This window comes from Cryptomeria japonica, chromosome 4 (assembly GCF_030272615.1).
Source record: "Cryptomeria japonica chromosome 4, Sugi_1.0, whole genome shotgun sequence".
In the NCBI taxonomy this organism is placed as follows: Eukaryota; Viridiplantae; Streptophyta; class Pinopsida; order Cupressales; family Cupressaceae; genus Cryptomeria; species Cryptomeria japonica.
The window spans coordinates 469413331-469434088 of record NC_081408.1 but is presented as its reverse complement, the minus strand read 5'-3'; positions in this window follow the sequence as shown (position 1 = coordinate 469434088).

Below are 20758 nucleotides of genomic sequence, written 5' to 3'. Positions count from 1 at the left end.
CTTGTTACACGCGCTAAAACAGACTTTTTTTGAATTTTGTTGTGAGATTTTTCTGAGAATTACGCACTAGACTGCTAACTGGTTTAGTGGATGCGCTAAAACAGAGTTTCAAAGCGCTAAAATGTTTGTTATACGCGCTAAAACAGATTTCTTTGAAATTTGCTGTGAAGTTTTCCTGAGAATTGACGCGCTGCACTGTGACTTTGACGCGCTAACTAGTTTTGTTGATGCGCTAAAGAAGAGATTCAACGCGCTAAAATGTTTGTTATACGCGCTAAAACAGACGTTTCTAAAATTTGTTGTGAGGTTTTTCTGAGAATTACGCGCTACACTGTGACTTTTACGCGCTAGTTTGTTCTTCAGATGCGCTAAAATAACTATTTGACGCGCTAATATGTTGTTCTCACGCGCTAGACTGCCTTGATTTTTCTTCTTGGTGTTTTTATGATGTTTTTGATTTTGTTGAGAGATTTATCAAGTAGGATGGATGATTTTCTAAAATACAAAATGTAAACACTGCATACAAAGTATAATCATTTTACTTAATCTAACATAAAGTGTATGTTCTGGCGAGGATGTTTTCGAATCTCCAATGTTTTAACAGGTTGGATACAAGATAAACACTTCAGAAAGACTCTTTATTCAAGGGTCATAAGCAACATCATAGCTCACTAGTCTCGATACTCCGTCAGCTCAAACAGCCGTGTCACCCCCTAGAGGGCGCCCGTTTTTTTGCCTTTTGCCAGAAGTTAACCCAAAGTGAATTGCTTCACAGTTGAGTAGTTATCTTGGGAGATATATGGTGAGTAATCTTGTGGGCGGATTCTTCCCCACCCTTGCACTATGATGTTACAAATGTTTGGATACTGACTCAGCTCAAAGTTTCTAATGCTAAGGTTCTTAATCAGGCTTCCTGTTCGGCCGTTAGTGATAAACTCCCTCAGGAGGCTTCCCAACCTTTAGAACAAAGGCTTTACGTATCTCGAGGATACTGGGGGAAGGCTAATCGCTGCGCGCAACCGTTGAAAAGGACTTTCGTCACTTTCCACATTTGATTATAGTGGGTTGGAATTCTTGGCGTCAAAGCCGTTCCCCACTTAGGTCGTTCCCTTCACACCGGCCATAAACGGCTTTAAGAGTTGAGTGCAACTCCTCGGGAAGGCAGGCCTGCTAAAGGATTTATTGCTTGAATAAAAGAAAGCATAAGAGTGGTTTGGCTTTTTGGTCACCCAGTTAAGGGGAGAGCATATACCTTCCACTTTCGATACACGGCAGATAAGTTGTTCTTTTTAGCCTTCAAGACAATGATTTGCTAACTTCTATTTGGAGATGTTGCTCCAATCAGCATGGTGTTCTTTTTAACCCTTTATAGCAATGATTATTTAATCTATGGAAAATAGATCGTCAACAAAGCAAATTTCGATATTCGAGGTCAACGAAAAGAAAAACGTTTTGCTTGTAAAACAAATCTCCTCGCTTTTCCTGCAAGAAATTTGTTAAAAATCCTGCAAAAGAAATTGGTTAGTGTGTTTCGGGGGACTTCCACAAGTCTAAAATTATTTGTTAGGTTACACAATCCTTTTGTGGGTTTTGCTGTTGATGCGCTACAGAACAAACTGTACGCGCTACAATATTCGGTGGATGCGCTACTGTCCCGTTTGTATGCGCTATCCTGTTTCTCCGAAGCGCTACTTTGTGGCTTTGATGCGCTAATTTATGGTCTGGTATTTCAGCGACCTGTTTTTCGGGAATTTTGTAATTTAATGCGCTAACTGTTCGTTCGCATGCGCTGGAAGATTTAGTCTAAGCGCTTGTATATTGGGCCGATGCGCTAATCTGTCAGGTAGAAGCGCTGATCTGTGTTTCGGGTTTTCTCGGAAAATGGTGGATTTCTATGCGCTAACTATTTGCTGAGACGCGCTAGTATAGGAAGGTGGAGCGCTAAATCTGTTGGTATATGCGCTAATCTGTCATGTAGAAGCGCTAATCTGTGTTTCGCCGGCGTCGACACCTACAGGAAAATATGTTAAATAGTATCATGCGCTAAGGAACAGGTTTAACGCGCTAAGACAGAGAGCCCACGCGCTAAACAGTAGGCTAGAAGCGCTAAACTGTTCGACGGATGCGCTAACTTATGTCTTTGACGCGCTAATTCTAGTTTCCCGCGTACCTGCAAAAGTCTTCAAATTCAAAAAACGATAAGTTATTGGGGTGCGTGCCCCACGGTGGGCGCCAGAAATGTATGTGGGAAAAATGGATTAATAAAATTAAAAATGTGAAAAATATGTAAAATACCAATCCACACACACACACAGGACTTCTTGATGCAAGCTATGGAGTAACGATGCGTTACTCAGCTTCCCAAGGAGGGTCCCATGGTTCTCTATCTCACAATGTCCCTCAAACCAATGTTTTGCTCTCAGATTACTGAGCAAAATGGTTTAGGGATGGCAAATATGAGAACGAGAGAGATTTTAACTATTTTTAATATGAGATGTGTTATAAGCTAGATGAGATGCTAGAAATGCAACAAATTAAATGATAAGATGACAAGGTTAGTATGAATACTATCCTAACATACTATATTTAATCTATGATTGAACTAAAATGATAAATAAATTACTCTAGCATGCATGTTCATGATTAATTCTGATCTAAAAGAGGCTAAATGAAGAGCATAAGATGATATGAAAGCTTGAAACAATTTGAGCATAAGTGTGATGCTTCAAATTTGAAAGATGATTGTTAAGAATGGAGGAATGAGGGCTCTATTTATAGCACAAACAGGGCAATGGATGGTCAGGATTGAAAGGTTTAATCAAGGGCCAGGTTTGAAAGTTGGGGATCCATGTGCACAATTGACACCAATAAAATGATGACAAATGTCCACACCAGATTGGGTTGAAAGAAGAGGTTGGAGGCATTAAAGGCCTGAGAAGACCTTATGGTTATCTAAAGGCTAAGGGTCAAGTCTAAATTAGGTTTACCCACTGAATTAGGATCTAATCCAGGGATAAACCTTTGTGCAAATGATTAAGAGATAATCATGGTCAAAGCATTAATGACCTGATGAGACCCTTGGGTTGGGTAGAGGTTGAGTCAAAACAAATGTTTTAACCATGTGGGAAGGTTTGAAATAACCATTAATGGTTATTGGAGACTTTGGGGATTAAGTGGTTGAAGGTTGGAAGCCTTCAATGGTTTTCAAAGACTTTAGGGTTTTTGGTGGTTGAAGGTTGAAAACCTTCAATGGTTATCCAAGACTTTGGGCCATTTGAGAAGTGACCTCCCCTTGCTTAGGGATGTGACAAAGTTTAGATGAGGGTTAGGTTAATTAGAATCGATTAGAAGATTCTAGAAGGGGTTAGGAAGGGGTTTGGGATTTTGCAAGTGGATGAGGGGATAATAGGATTTAATTGAATTATTTGATTTTCATTCAATTTGGTTGCAATTTGGAGAAATTAAATAAATATGATTTATTCAATTTAGGATAACTATTTAATTAAATTTGAATTTAATTAAAAGTGGCTAGGGGGATTTAATTGAATAAAATGATTTATTCATTAAATGGTATAGTGAATTTTATTTAAATAAATTGAATAATTTACTTAATAAAATAGAAGAATGTGGATAATTTAATTAAATTGGATTTAATTAAATAGGGAAATGAACATAAAATATTCATTTAGGAATATGGTCATTTTTATACGTCTACAGTACTTGTTTTACAGTCATTTACATTTACAGCTCTTGCTCATTTCTTGGTTAATTCCAAAACCGGGGTTTGACCTAAAGGCAAACCCCTAATCCCTAACCCCCCAATCGTCTTCGCTTTTCTATGTGTAGGTTGTAGGTACGCGGCTGAAATTGAAAATCTGGAATCCTTGTGCAGAGACGAACAGATCCCCCTTCGCTTCGCGGATTTTTCGGAGGACCATGGCGCCGGGCGCCATCGTCCTGACAACTTTTGCTCAAATTTGCAGGACAGCGCCGTATCGACATTTTACTGCTAATTCCAGGTCCGCAGCTTCATACTGTATTCCTATCTCAGTTTATAAGCGAATCTTTGTCACTTTCTATGCATTCCTAGCTTAATTCTCCTATGCACATTCTTTACAAAAGAGGGTAGCCTTGCTGTCTTAACCCTTGAAACTCATTTAGCATCCAATCTTGCATTGCGTGGGATTGGATCTTGTGGGTTTCAACCCCTCTTTTGAATGTAAAGTCTCCCCCCTAAGTGAAAACCATCGAATCCTAGCGAACCTCCCTTCTCTCTCCTTGGAGTTGGAAGAGGGGAGAGCAACTAGGGTTCGATCGCGATTTTTCCGCTTTACATTTTGGTGAACCCGACGTGAACATCCTTTCTGATTTTTCATGCTTAGATCTGAAAAAATTGATTACATTTCCATGTTTGATCTTTTGCAAAATTTTAGAGGTGATTGCATAAAAACCCTAAATTTTCTTTTTAGTAATTAAACTTGTGAAATATTTAATTGTTAATGCTTGTTTCAGATCTGTCCTTCTATTACAAATTATCAATTCAAATTTGTGCTTTAATTTTGAAAATTAAGTGGTTAAGTGTCAAAACCCTAATTTTTGAAACCCTCTTGATTTAACCTTTGTTCGACAATTTCACTGATCAAAACATCTCCAAATCAGCTGTAACTTTGGATTCCGCAATAAAATCACAATATCTTTCATCCCTGAAAATTTGGAAAAAGTTGCGAGGACCGTGGCGCCGAGCGCCATCGTCCCCGACATTTTTTCCGAAATTTTGGGAGCGAGATCTTACTGTATTTTTCTGCTAAAATCCAGAATTTTGGCTGATTTTATCAATTTTAACACCTTCAAAATTACAATCAAAGTTGGTCTTGTGATTGCTTGGATTAAGGCTTTTAAACATTCAAAAATCATTGAAACTGAAATTTTGTGTCAAAATTGTGTTCTTACTGTCCTAAATCTGAGAAGTGCGTTAACATTCATTAAAAATTTCAGTGCTTTATTCAAATTCTTGCATTTTGTGACTTTTGAAATTAAGTGCTTAATTACAACAACTTTGATTTCCGCTTTCAAAATTGAATTTTGCGTGAAATTGAGTCAATTTTTAAATTTCAAAATTTGCATTGCTCTTGACATTCCCTCTAAAATCATAAAATTCAAAATTTCAGTTTCCCTCTTTTTTTTTTTCAAAATTCAAATTTTGCATTTTTCGACAATCTGGGTAGGGTTCAATTTTGAGATTGCAACTTTAATTTGGCCTATCTACAGATCGTAAAATCACTCAATTTTTTCAGATTAGCTCTAAAATCATCATACCTTTCATCCATGCAAATTTCGAAAAAAGTTGCAAGGACCGTGTTGCACTCCGAGCGCCACGGTCCTGGACATTTTTTTCCGAAATTTCGGGAGACTGTCGTGATTGCATTTAACAGCTTAAATCCAGAAGATTGGCTGATTTTACTGAAAATTGCTACCTCTAAAATCAAAATTTTCTCTCCTTCTCTAGTGCATGAGTTTTACAACAATAATTCCTACTTACACTATTCCCGTTAGACGAAGCCGTAGAATTAAGTCTTTCCGAGGTTTAACTACTGAGGAGATGGAACCTAATTTGAATAGCCTTTTTAACGAGGACATGGGTAATTCCTCTAATCCTCCTAATGATGAAGAAGCTCTCCATGAGGTTTCTGAAGAACAAATTTCGAAATTGGATAACCAATTTGACGATTTTCACCAATGGATGTCTCATGAGTACCCTGATAGTCAAGCTCTTCCTTTAATTGAGGGTCTAAAACGTATGCTTCAAAGTGATAAGAATGGAATTGATATTTTGCATGGTATTTCACACATTGTGGATTCAAACGTGATGCCTATGAAGAGTTGTGCCGAAACTTTAGGTTATACACAACCTCCTACACAAGTCAATCATTCTATTCCTTTGATGACTTCTATTGCTAGCATACCTACCTTTACATCAAACATAATGGCTACTTCTACACAAGACATCCCTCCTGTGATCACTAGTCATGGGGGCAATCCTTCCTTTTCAATTAACCCTCTTCCTTCATTCAATCTGATCTCTTCATTCATTCCTTCAATGAGTGTTCCAATTACATCTCCGCAAATGAACATGACGCAAGGGGACAATTCATTTAATCATTCCATTCCTCCTTGTAGTGTTCCTCCTGTCCAATCATCTCCTATGACTAATTATCATAGGGTCCCACCACCTTACTCTTTGCCTTCTTTCAATAACATAACACCTCCATCTCAATCTAACACATCTAATATGAACTCTTTGACTGAAGCGACCATTAACAATCTTGCACAAACTGTCTCTTCTTTACAGCAACAAATTACCTCTATGAATCAATCTAAGTTTAGTGTGCCCACATTTGATGTTGCGAGCCCACTTTCTCTTGACATTGTTTGAGCTATTCCCCCTAAACATGTTGAAATTCCACATTTGGAACTTTATAATGGTAAAGGTGATCCTCTAACACATGTTAAGACTTTTCAAACAATTTGTACTGATTTTGCTTATGACCCAAGGTTGCTTGCGAAACTGTTTACGAGAACATTAAGAGACAAAGCCCTACAATGGTATTGCTCATTGCCTTCCTATTCTATTACTTCTTTCAAACAACTTGCAAATGCTTTCATTCAACAATTTCAAAACAATATAAGTCCTAAAGTTACTTTGATTGATTTAATGCATTGTAAACAAGGTGTTAAAGAAAAAGTGACTGATTTCATTGGTAGATATAAGCATTTGTATGGTCAAATTTCTTTTCTAGTGCCTGACAATGATATTCAAAGAATCTTTATTTCTAATTTACAAAAAGATATTCGAGACAAACTTCTGTTTTCTGAGTTTACTTCTTTCCAACAGTTGTGTGCAACTCTTCACAATTATCAACTGACTGTGAGTCAAATGGAACAATCACATCCTATGGCTCCAAGTGATAAGGGTGATAGCAGTCAACAACCATTTGGGAAGTTTAAACCGAACAGAGACTCCATCAAATTCAATGAAAACATCATCACCAACAATGTGAATGTAGCATCAGGTGTGCCTCCTATTTCTAAATTTTTCAAGAAAGAAAGAAAGTATACTCCTTTGAATGAATCATTGCATAGTATTATGAATAAATTATTGGAACAAAATGTTCTTACTCTTCCTCCTATAAGACAAGTTGATCCTGCAAAGATTACTTCACCTTATTTTGATAACAAATCTTTTTGTCAATTTCATCGTCAGCCTGGGCATGATACTGAAAAATGTTTTTCTTTAAAGGGTAAAATTCAAGATTTGATTGATAATAATACTATTTCTGTTTCTGGAGTGAATGATAAAGGCAATACATCTGTAGCTCCTCCTAATCAAAATCTTCATATTTTCACTGATCCATTACCTTCTCATACCTCTAATGCGGTTGAGACTAATGATTCCTCTCTTTCATCTGATGGTCTTGCGTCTATGGCTCTGAATGTGATTAACTTTGTAGAGCAGCAAGAAAACCCTAAAGAACCTTCCATCACATTTGATTCCAGTGAAACCATTAGGGCACCTGATGGTCCTTTATACATAGTTGCAAAAGTCAAGAATACACCTTGCCGTGGAGTGCTTATTGATCCTTCGTGCATGGTTAATGTTATTACTGAAGAATTTCTTTTTACTTTGCAATTGAATCAAGTGATTTATGACAAAACAGATGTGATTGTGAAACTATTTGATGCATTTTCTTCTCCTGCAATTGGTTCTATTACATTACCTATTGAGGTCCATAACAAATCCCTTGATGTGAACTTTGCTATTATTCCATCTTCCGAACAATTTCGTGTGAAGCTTGGCTATCCTTGGCTATCTTCCATGAAAGCTATTGCTTCTCCTATACATAAGTGTTTGAAATTTCCCCATAATGGTGAAGTTGTTACTGTCAATCATAGTCTCTTTAAACTAGCTGAAAGAACCTCTAGTGTTCCTCTTGATTACTTTTGGCCTAAACAATTCCAATCCCTTCCTCCGCGAAGTGATCATCTTTTCAAATCTTATCAAAAGTGGAAAACAGATATGATCCTATCTTTAAGTGAACCTAGAACACCTAAACTTGACATTCCTATCATTCTTGAGAAGGAAGTTCTTCCTTTGAAAGATAAAACTAATGTCTTTCCTCAAGAAGATTCCCAACCCATCCCTATGGATGTGACTATGTCTATGTCTAATAAACTTCCTAAAAGTAGACCTATACCTCCTCGTCATGATGGACTTGGTCTTCTTCCTAAACCAAATATTCCTCCCTTATATGGAGCAGTTCCTCCTCCTTCCTTTTATAGAGAGAAGAGACCTTCTTCTTCTCCTATTATTCAGCCTAAGAGACCACAACCTAAACACCCAAGTTATAAGGATGAGAACATTCCTCCTCCTCAATCTTCTTCACTTCCTACTAAGACTAGACGAAATCGTTCTGCACATGAACGCCGACGAAAGCGTCGTCTTAGGGCTCAAGCAGCTGCTTTTCAAACTTTAAAATCTCCAAAAACACCTTCAACAAGCATTATTCCATTTTCTCCTCAGCCGGACATTGAGCCTAAATCTCCTAAACATAAGATGCATGATGGTCTTGATCCTGTGCGAGTTAAAGATCCTATTTTTATAAATCTTGATGATGATATAGATGAAAATGTTATTCATGATGAAAATATTACTTCTCTTGCTTCTGATAGTGAATATGAACTTGTTGATGTTGATAACCATTTATCTAATGAATTTTCTAAAGCACTTATCCTAGCTCCTAGACAAGAACAATGTGGCTCGGAACATGAACATAGCCCTTGTTTGGATCTTGTGATAGCTCCATCTGCTGTGTTGAATGTTCCTCCTCTAGAGTGTTCCCTGCCTTCCCGAAACATTGATCAGCAAGATCGGGGGGTAGATGATGTGCTAGACTAGTTACATTAGCATAGCAGATTCTCTCCTCCTCTCTTGTGTTACTTCTTCTTTATGTTATTCTCATTCTTCTATTTGTTGTCCTTAGTGTTGTCTACTTGAGGACGATGCAAAGCATTGAGATCTCTTTTGGTCTCTCTCATGTTGACTCAAAAGACACATGTGTTCCCTTCTTCTAGGTGACCTTCCTTGATTGGGGAATGAAGAACAATTATGCATACATACATATGATATATACATGAATTATCATACAGCATACTGACCCCAAGGAAACCGAAGTCACCTCGTGCTTTGTGTTTTGTGTCTATTATCCTTGGGCTTATCTCACACTTGGGGGCTAAATCCTTGCAATAACGTGCTCCTTTCCTTTCTCATTCTTATGTGTATCACTACGTTAAAACAATCACCCCCGGTGAGGCATGTGCGATCGCTTTAACGTAGGGGGGCATACATCTCGTTCATATCTTTTCAAGATACTTGAGAATTTCTTGGCAAATTTAGCTTTGCCTTGAAAATTCTTGATATCTTTCTTGCATGACTCATAGTGAGGGAACCTTACTATTGACAGTCATGGTTCTTCTTCGTGATCTTCCCTTTTACTTTGTCAATCGAAGTCATAAGATCCTTAGTCCACTGGGGGCTTGGTGTGTCTTGCCTCCTTGACGTGGTGAAAGATTTTCAATTTTGTTTCCTTGTACTTTACCAGAAGTATGAGCATACATACTCCCGCTAAAGTGGGGGCTAAATGTAGCGTCCTAAAATTGCGACACTTGCAATTTCGACTGCATTTCGGTCTTCACGATGGCGACGCAACACGCAACCTGAATGGAGACCCCGAAGCTTGCTCACGACACCAAAAACTGCATTTTTCAAGTACCCTGGCCTGAACCTCCTTGCACCTTGCTGTCCCGGGAGGTGGGACCAGCGCGCCCAGCGCCCTGGTCCCTCAGGACCAGGGCGCCCAGCGCCTTGGTCCCCAGGACCATGGCGCCCAGCGCCCTGGTCCCTGGGTCCTATTTTGGGCCCAGTCTCCTAAGGGGTCTCGGGTCTTTTTGTTTGCAATTTGGAAATTAACTTTCCTGGTCAGCCTAAGGTCGGGAAAATCAGTCTATCAGCCCTAATTGACAAGTATATAAACTACATTTTTCTCTCTCATTTGGGATATGAGGAGGATATGTGTACAAAGCGTGGAAACTATACTCAAGCATTCAAGCATTCAAGCATTCCTTCTAAGTCTCCATTCAAGGCTAAGTGTTGCATTCAAGACAAGGATTCAACCATTGAAGAGGAGATCACTTACTACATACTACTACAACATACAACATACAACATCTAAACCTTCGCACATAAGGATACAAACATCCTTAGAACAAGGTATTAGTACTTGTTTTACAGTCATTTACATTTACAGCTCTTGCTCATTTCTTGGTTAATTCCAAAACCAGGGTTTGACCTAAAGGCAAACCCCTAATCCCTAACCCCCCAATCATCTTCACTTTTCTATGTGTAGGTTGCAGGTACGCGGCTGAAATTGAAGATCTGGAATCCTTGTGCAGAGACGAACAGATCCCCCTTCGTTTCGCGGATTTTTCGGAGGACCGTGGCGCCGGGCGCCATCGTCCTGACAACTTTTTCTCAAATTTGCAGGACAGCGCCGTATCGACATTTTACTGCTAATTCCAGGTCCACAGCTTCATACTGTATTCCTATCTCAGTTTATAAGAGAATCTTTGTCACTTTCTATGCATTCCTAGCTTAATTCTCCTATGCACATTCTTTACAAAAGAGGGTAGCCTTGCTGTCTTAACCCTTGAAACTCATTTAGCATCCAATCTTGCATTGCGTGGGATTGGATCTTGTGGGTTTCAACCCCTCTTTTGAATGTAAAGTCTCCCCCCTAAGTGAAAACCATCAAATCCTAGCGAACCTCCCTTCTCTCTCCTTGGAGTTGAAAGAGGGGAGAGCAACTAGGGTTCGATCGCGATTTTTCCGCTTTACAAGCAGTAACTTTCATTTTATATGTCAATGGAAAAGCTGTTAAAAGTTTAGAAATAATCTCATCTTCACTTAAGGTTCCTCCACACCATTGTATACCCAAAACAATTTCATTTACTCTTTCCATAAAAGCAAAAATTCTTTCATCTTCTTCCATTTTTCAGATTTTTATACCTGACCTGGAAGCATTCCAGTTTTGCAATTTTGACTGTGGTATCACCTTCATTCAATGTTTCCAATTTATCCCAAATAGCTTTAGCAGTAGATCTATCTGATAATCCCATGATTTTCTAATCTGGCAATGCGCTCAAAAGTGCTTCGCTTGCTTTGCAATCATTTTCCTCATATTTAGCCAGGGTTGGTGGATTAGGTTGACCTTGAGTAGGAACAACATAGCCATTCTTTGTAACATCCCATATGTCCTTTCCAATGCAATTCAGATGTGTCTCAATCATAATCTTCCATATACCATAATTAGTTCCATCAAGCTTTGGACTGTCCTTCCTGAAATAGTTAGTAGACAGAGGATCTCCTCTAGTTGTTAAACTTGTGCAAAAAGAGGACTAGGCTCTGATACCAATTTTTAGGTCCCAGAGGCAACTGAGAGGGGGGGTGAATCAGTTGTCTATTAATTTTAATCAAAATATAACTTAACCAAACTTAATGCTTAATGTCGGTAAACCAAAATTTAATGTCGGTAGATAGTTTAATACCTGTTAAGTTTAATGCATTAAACAGAAAGACAATAACATCCACAACACATAACACAAATATTTGTGCGTGGAAACCCTGTAAGGGGAAAAACCATGGTGGGAAACCTTACCCACAATCAGACGATACTACTGCAGATAGTACATGTGTACAATATGGAGTCTGCACAAGCAAAAAGGCCAACTATCTAGAGCTCACTACTCAATCACAAGATGAGAGTCACACTGACTACAATTGGATGATTAAATACAATGATAAAGTACTGCTCAAAATAGCATCTTCATATGCTGGGTTCAGTACCGGTTAAGCTCTGATTATCTTCTCAAAACCTTCCTTCAGTCTTCAAATGATGTTTGTGTGTATAGCTCTACTTATATTCACATATACATTATTCACACTTCCTTGCATTCCCATATGAATCTCATAAATGAGATCTTACATATATACCGAAACCTAAGACCAAATGTGTAGGTTGGCTTACAAATAATATTACAATAAAATCATTTACAAATGAATCAATATACGATGCATCATGTCAGCTCAATGCATTTACAATAATAATAAATCATCTCCATAGCATGTCATGCTAATCTGGAATAGATATGCTTGTTGGTCCATAACCTAGACCTATTTGCCGGTAATAGCAAATATGCAAACCTGATTAGACCAATAACCATATCACCAAAACCAAGTCATTAAATAATGTCTTCGACATAACCAAGCAATCTCTAGATGAAAACAGATCATCCTCAGTGTTGGTGAACAATATAACCTATCGGTGAACCAGATACAGGTGACTGTGCATGTCATTGAACATGTCGGTGAACATAACCAAAGATCTCCAAGTGCTAACAAGTGTTGACATCAATTGCAAAACTAATGCAACACATCCAAAATACCAACAACTTCACATCCAATTGATATACTTTCAATCCCTTATATGTTGCAAATGCAAGTAGGATCCTAAAACCTTCCAATCTAGCAACTAGTGCAAATGTCTCACTACCAATCTAGCTTTGTTTTAGACTACTACTCCATCTTCATTCAGTTTGTTCTTGAATACCTACTTAGTACCTATCACATTTTTATTCACCGGTCTGGGTACTAGGGTCCATTTATTGCTCTTCTCAATCTGGTCAAGCTCCTCCTCCATAGCTTTAATCCATTGATCATCTACAAATGCTTCCTTAGAAGTTCTAGGCTCAATAGTGGAGATCATGCAAGAATTATCTCTAATTATTCTTCTGGTTAGCATTGCAACATCCTTATCTCCAATAATCGTGTCAAGATTATGATTGAGTCTCACATACCTTGGAATAACATGATAATTATCTTTAGGTTCTTCTTCTTCATTATCATCATCTTCTTCTGAATCTACCTATTCTGGTTGAACTGGTACATCAGTAATCACTTCATCAACTTCTGGCTTCACTGGTTCTAGTTCTGAAATCAAAATGAAAGGATATTCATCTTTTATATCCTTACTAGTTTCTCTTGAGACTTAAGGATACTCATCCACTCAAACATCAGCACTCTTAATGATTCTCTGTATCTAATTGTTGTAACATTTGTAGGCCTTACTCTTGGTGGAGTAAGCAAGAAATATGCCTTCATCACTTTTAGCCTCAAACTAACTAACATAGTCACCTCTCTTAATACAACATTTACTTCCAAAAATCTTATTTAATAACTAACATTAGGTGATCTACCATACCAGTATTCATAAGGAGTTTTATCCTTACCTCTTTTTACAAATATTCAGTTTATAGTGTAGACAGTTGTGCTGACAACTTCTCTCCAAAAAAAATTTTCTACTCCTTGTATAAGCATCGTTCTAGCAGCTTCAACAATTAACTGGTTGTTCCTCTCTACAATATCATTCTATTGTGGTGTCCTCGGTGCAGAAACTTTACTCTTGATTACATTGTCTTCACAATATCTAGTGAATTCCTCTAAAGTAAATTCATGACCTTGATCAATCCTGAGACACTTTATCCTCTTACCACTTTCCTTTTCAGCTAAGGCCCTAAATGCCTTGAAGTTACTAAATGCTTCTATTTTGTCCTTCAAGAATGTGACACACGTTATTCTTGAGAAATCATCAGTGAAGATCATAAAATATTTGTCACCTTGAATGCTTTTAGTCCTTATTGGTCCTTAGAGGTCTATATGAATCAAATCTAACAAATGTTCTACTAAAAAAGATTTGCTCTTAAAAGTTGAGGATGCCATCTTTCCCAACTGACATTCCTTATATAGAGCATTCAGTGGTTTGTCCAACTGAGGCAAACCTCTCACTGACTTGGACTTACTAACCTTAACAATGTGAAAATTTATATGACAAAATCTCCTATGCCAAAGCCAACTGTCATCTACTTCAGCAAATAAATAGTTGTTGACTTTAGGATTTAGGTGAAATAGGTTACCCTTTGTTTTCTTATCAGTTGCAATTAGTTCACCTTTTCTCCCATAGATTTTGCACATTCCATCTTTGAATTCCAATGGATAACCTTTGTCATTGAGTTGAGATACACTTAAAATATTGTGTTTTAATCGTTCAACCCAGTAGACATCATATGTACTTCTCTTTCCATTAAGAGAAATAGTTCCCATTCCTTTTACTATGCAGGGTAAGTCATTACAACTATCAATGACCCAATCATCAGAATTATCCATGCAAGAAACTAATGTCTTCTGATCAGATGTCTTCTCTTTAATGGCTAAAAAGACAATGTCTTAATTAGCATCACCCTCAGATTCATTATCAGTGATACCACATCAACTGCAATGAGACAATCTCTTTTGCCTTTTCCTTTGTACTTCTCACACTTGTTCTCATTGTCACCATTAGGATAGTTAGCTACAATGTGTCCAATCTTGTTGCATGCAAAACTTTTCAAAGGTAATTTACCTTTGTACATACCGGTACCTCTAGGAAATCGCTTGGCCAACAATGCTTCAAGCTCAATCAAACTGTCTTCATCATCAACTTCTCTACCGGATATAGATTCATAACTTTGACTAACATCTCTACTTTTCCTCATAAGAGGGTTAGAAACTGAAGCTCTAAATGCAAATTCGGATTTCTGAACATTACCATCATAACCATTTAATTCAAATGTAGTAAGCTTACCAATGATGGAGTCAAGGGTTGCCTTAGTTTTATCAATAGATTTTAGCTCCTGAATGGTTGCAACTCGGATAACGTAGACTGGTATAAGGGTTCTCAACCCCTTACTAATCAATGTGCCATCTTCCACTTTACCACCAGCACTCTGTATCTCACCAACTATCTCTATGATCCTCTAACCATACTGTTGTATATTCTCATTTTCAGCCATCTGCATGTCATCAAATTTTCCTCTTATACTTTCTTCTTTGGCAATCTTCACATGCTCATCACTGCTATAGATCTCTTCAAGTTTCTTCCATACCTCATAAGCAGTCTCTAGACTATGAACATCTACATACTTTGAATCTGACAAAGAACTGATAATGGCCTCCAATGCTTGATTATTTTCTTGTTTCTCTTTCTTCTGATCATCAGTCATAGTCCTAGTAGGTGCAACATATTAAGTACCAACATGTTTCCAGTATTGACTTCCTAGACTCTTGATATAGATTTTCATTCTATCACTCCATATTTTGTAGTTCTCTCTATTAAACTACGAACCTTCTTTCTTCATCATGTTCTTCAAGATCTTTACCTCAATTTGTTAGGCTTAGACCTTAGAGGACCTTAAATGCTCTGATACCAATTGATGGTATGATGAATCAATAAGAATCAGGTCAACTACTAAGAGGGGGGGTGAATCAGTAGATAGAAAACTGACATAAACTTTTCACCAAACAAAAATAACCTCTCAAGTCAAACTCAAAACTAACTCGTTCAAACACTGAACTATCAAATGCAATATCACTGTCAAGTAAACCGGTTGACTGTCATAATAGAATAAGAGTAAAAAAACTCTGAAACTCACAAACCATTTAACCAAAACATTCAAATACTTTACTAACAAAAGTAAAAGCTCATTTCAGATTGATGTCAGTCATCATATCATATCTAAGTGGATTTAGTTGTTAAGCAAATTAACCGTAGTAAACATAACCACAAAAACATTCACCACTTGACACAATGATTTTGACATGGAAACCCAAATGAGAAAAATCATGGTGGGGATGAATACCCACAAGTATTTTGAACTCTTCTAAAGTTCATCATGTTAGGAGCCAAGCCTATTAAAGCTTTATGATAAGTCTTGTTAAGAACATATCCTCTTAGGGACCACCCAGTTAAGGAATTGACTATAATGCCCTATTAGAAGCAATACCCTGTTAGGAGTAACCTTAGTAGAGGATTTGAAATCCAAGCTAATGGATCACCTAGTTAGAGGATTTAGATAACACTAATCTTGTTAGAGCTTACCCGGTTAGGGAATCTGACTGTTCTAATTGTTAGAGAACAACAGGGATTTGTTGATCTGTTTGACTAGCATTACACTTGCTTGTTCAAATCCTTTTCATGCTCCTATCTGCCTTTACACATACTGCAGATACATTATCTGGTTCGGAAACCAATAACTCTTACTCTCAACTACAAATTGTCAACACCTCAACAAAACAACTCATCAACCTTATAAACAAAACAATAGGTCAGTAACACATCACAAACCTAAACATCTCATAGAGATTACAAACAAATCAGTTCAAGTATGATCATTGGATTACATAATAATCATTGCACAACATTCAAGATGTCCTTGACCGCTCCTTGATCACCGCTTCATTGAACATTGTAACTCATCACACGGTTTCCATTACATGTGATGAACTTGCTCATTCCCAAAACAAAAATTGTTATCTTTACGCCTCATGAATCATTTAAAACTCTTCTCATACAACATGCATACATGTCATAAGCATTACCATTCATCATTTGATCATAAACCAATACAACTGATTGACCAAACTTCATTAGTTAGGGTTTATCATATCAATAGGTAGGATTTACCGGTTGATCTCACTCCTTCTCTAGTAATACCAGTTTCCTTCACAACCTCATTTACCAGTAGCAAAACAACATTATTACAGCATCATTACTGATTATAATTGACATCAATGATAACATAACATTTCATTAATGCAATCTTCATGCAAATTCCAATAGGGATCATTTGAATCATCCTCCTCATCTCATGAGCTAGGAGGAGGGTCTGTTGGATCAGTGCTACAAGGAAAAGGGTGTGCAAGCATGTACTGAGCATAACCGGCAATGACCTTGAGATCCAAGATGTGTAATCTCAAATCATAACCAACCATAGGAGTAGCCAAAAAATATCCGCATGCTATCCCGAAAGACAATGAAGGTCCCCAATCTTGGCTATCCTTGTATTGTCATGCATACATGGCGACACCAGTAGGCATGTGCTGAAATAATCCCAAACTATCTCAAAATGTGACCAATCAACTGTCACTCAACAATGTATGGAGTACGACCAATCAAATATCTACTCTTCAAAATATATGGTAATTTACGCGCATCATCCATCCATGGCTCACAGTTGATATAGGGTCTCCAATGATGCTATTGAGTGAATCTAGAACCGAGTGCCAATAATCCATCTTACCCATCTTATGCTAAGTAAGGATACTTGCGTATCAATAGACATATGGCTTCCTATCACCATGAACTCTATGATGGATAGGATGAGTAACAACAATGTGCTCCCAGTACTAGTGTAATGCCCCGCAAGGAACCCTAAAGGAAAACAACACAACTAGGCAACTAAAGGGTGAAATAATTTTTTTTTTAAAAGATTAAGTGCATTAATTATAACCATTGCACGTCTAATAACACAACGGAAGACTAACAAACAATTTCCTAAGGGTTACCAATGAAGATTAATTCATAGATTATATTAACACCACGGTTAATCCAATTGTCCACTTAATTAGGTAAATTAAATGCTTAAGTTAAAAACTACACATACATCTAAATTCCATAATGAAAGATTCAAGTATACCAATGTATTCAATTTTTCCATAAATCATTTATATATAAGATCAAAGCAACTAAATTAACATACATTCCACTGAAATAATATTACAATATCCATCAGTACAAGGCTTCCAATAATACCACGGATTACAAAGTTACAATATCAAGGTTACATAAAAGTTTGATTAAATGACCATAAAGTCTCAACTGAACAATGACCACGAACATGAGCTAGTACATGAACCATGAACCAAGAAACACCAGCGAAGCCTTTCCTCACCTGAAGATACAATCCAGAACATCCGATGGAAAGTGGCACTACCACCCGACCATGTGATCCCGAAATGGAACCACCCCACCGTGCTAGGAGATAGTAGAAAACCCTCAAGCAAGAAAAGTAAGACAAGTACGAAAGAACTACAAGACTCCGCAAACATCCATGTGACTCAGCTCACAAAACACTAGTGACTCTAAGGAGAGATTGTCATCGCATAGCTTAAGATGGATACCATGGTACAGCCTCCATAGGTCCTAGCTCATTGTCCTGGTAACCTCTCCTGAACCTCTAGTTCCAACTTAGTCTCATGCGGACCCTACCAATCCTATTGTGAAGACAAGGTGGTAAGTTTTCCATTCTAGGCCTTCTCATAACATTATGAGCCTTGTACTAGCACGTCACCTATGCACGAGGTACATTATCTTAATTAATATTTATTCCACCCCCCCCCCCCCCCCAAATCAATTATTAGGTTATTACTTTTTAAATGACTTTCGACGAGTTATCCTGTCATCCACTTCAAGCACGGCCCTCGCTCGAAAGTCACTCTCTCTCATAGGACACTAACATGAAAGGTCTTTCTATGAGAACTCTATGGCAAAATAAATAGCCATAACTAATCCTGACAAACCACAGGTGAAGGATACACAATCACTAACCCAAGATTGACCATTTGGACAAAACACACAATGGCTCATTCCAATAAGGTTACACAACAACACCTGACCAAGGAGATATAATAACATAGGACATAATGACAACTGAACCAGAATTGCAACGAAATTAAGCTTGACTGCAAATGCCATTTACACAAGATCCTAATGCAGGCAATCTTTTCTTTAAACAGCCAAAAGCATAAATAACTTGCAATTAAAGATTTTCCAAAAAATAACAAAATGCAACTATATTAATACAAAGAAATTAATTTTGTCATTTGTCCAATAAGGTTAAATCAATCACATAAAAATTAACCCCCTAATTATATGTTCATGATTAATTTACAAATAAACCCAATTAGACTATATCAATAATCTAAATTAAATTCCAAATTAAAAATTATATATAATAATATAATATAGTTACATAAATATATATATATATATTCTACGAATATAATATTATATAATTATATCACATTAAAATATATAATAAAAAGAAGATTTAATTTTGAAATATCTTTCATTTCCAAAATAACATAATTAAAACCACAAAAAATACTATATACATTTATATATTATTATTATTATTATTATTATTATTTTTTTTTGTTTTTTTTTTTAATTTTTAACATACAATAACCTAAAAACCAGTAAATTCTATTTTCAACCAAAATTTATTTCCAATCAAATTTATTAAAAGGGAAATTAATTAATACATAATTTCTCCAAAATAATATAATAAAACAAAGTCCCTTAACTTTTAATAACACAATAAATTTAATTAATGATTAAATTTATTTCTAAAATAACTAAATAATTCCACAGAGATACACAAATATTAAAAAGGACTACCATAGCCAAGTATCGAAACAAAAATCAAACAAGAGGGAATGATTTCTCTAGTAATCCCATTCCTCCCAAATCTTGCAATTTTCATGCACAATAAAAATCTTGGCAAAATTTACCATAATAACTTTCCCAATTTTCTCAAAATTTTAATCTAAAAACACCCAGGAAATAACTTCTTTCCATAAACTAGAAATTAACTTCAGGAATGGACTTTAGCCAAGAACAAGAAATAATCAGACAAGATTTTAGATTTGACAAACATCTTAACACACACATCATTCGTAAAGAAGAAATAAATAAAATATTTTCTTTAAAACAAACAATCAACGAAGCCACCCAACCTGGTATAGCTTTCGTGAAAGAAATTTGTAGAAGAGAACCAATCCTTCAACAAGCTTCTAAATAAATTTCTCTTCACCTAAATCCCCGACCTGTTTCCTGTTTCCCCCTAAAATAAGGACCTATTCCCTTTTTTAAACTAAAATTCTAGGCTGAATATATTTTTCCCAAAAACCTAAATTTAGTAATAAAAGCAATTTTCTTTTCTTTTCTAATTTTCTAACAAAGGGATAAGTTAACATGCAATAATTAAAAATCATTTTTCTTTCTTTTCTTTTTTCGTGCAAATTAATTAATTTTCTAAATAAAGAAATTAAAGCAATACTTTAATTCTAATTAATTCTTTTATTCGTTTATTTATTTATTCTTTTATTCTTTTATTTATTTAAAATTCTAGGAAACAATAAATGAAATTAATCTAATTTATTTTTCACTAAAATTTAAATAAAATATATTTCTAATATCATGCAGCTTGCAACTTAATTTAATAACTTCTTTTAATTAATTAAATTTATAATCTCATTGCATACATAATTCAACTATGAGATTACTCCATAAACTTAATTAATTAATTAAATTCACTAAAACACACAAACTGAACAAACCTCAAGCAAATACTCATAAAAAGATTAAAAAACAAAATACGAAGGCCGAACAAACTGACAAGATGACCAACTGATGACACTCACACGAGTGTAACTAAGTAAAATAGGGTCAACTACTATCTCCTCCACTTCCATCGGAAAATATAAGGCACGCTCAGACCTATGAAGCCAGGTGGAGATGATACCCTGTACCTACCAAGTACATGTACCTACAATATCCTGCATCATCGAACCACACATGCATATATACAATATAGAAAACACGGCATACACACCGATGAAGGAGAATCGCGACGTTCCCTGTCTCACCGAAATGAGTGAAGGAAATTCGTCCCCTTGCATCCAATACACTCGCAAACACACAACATATAATTA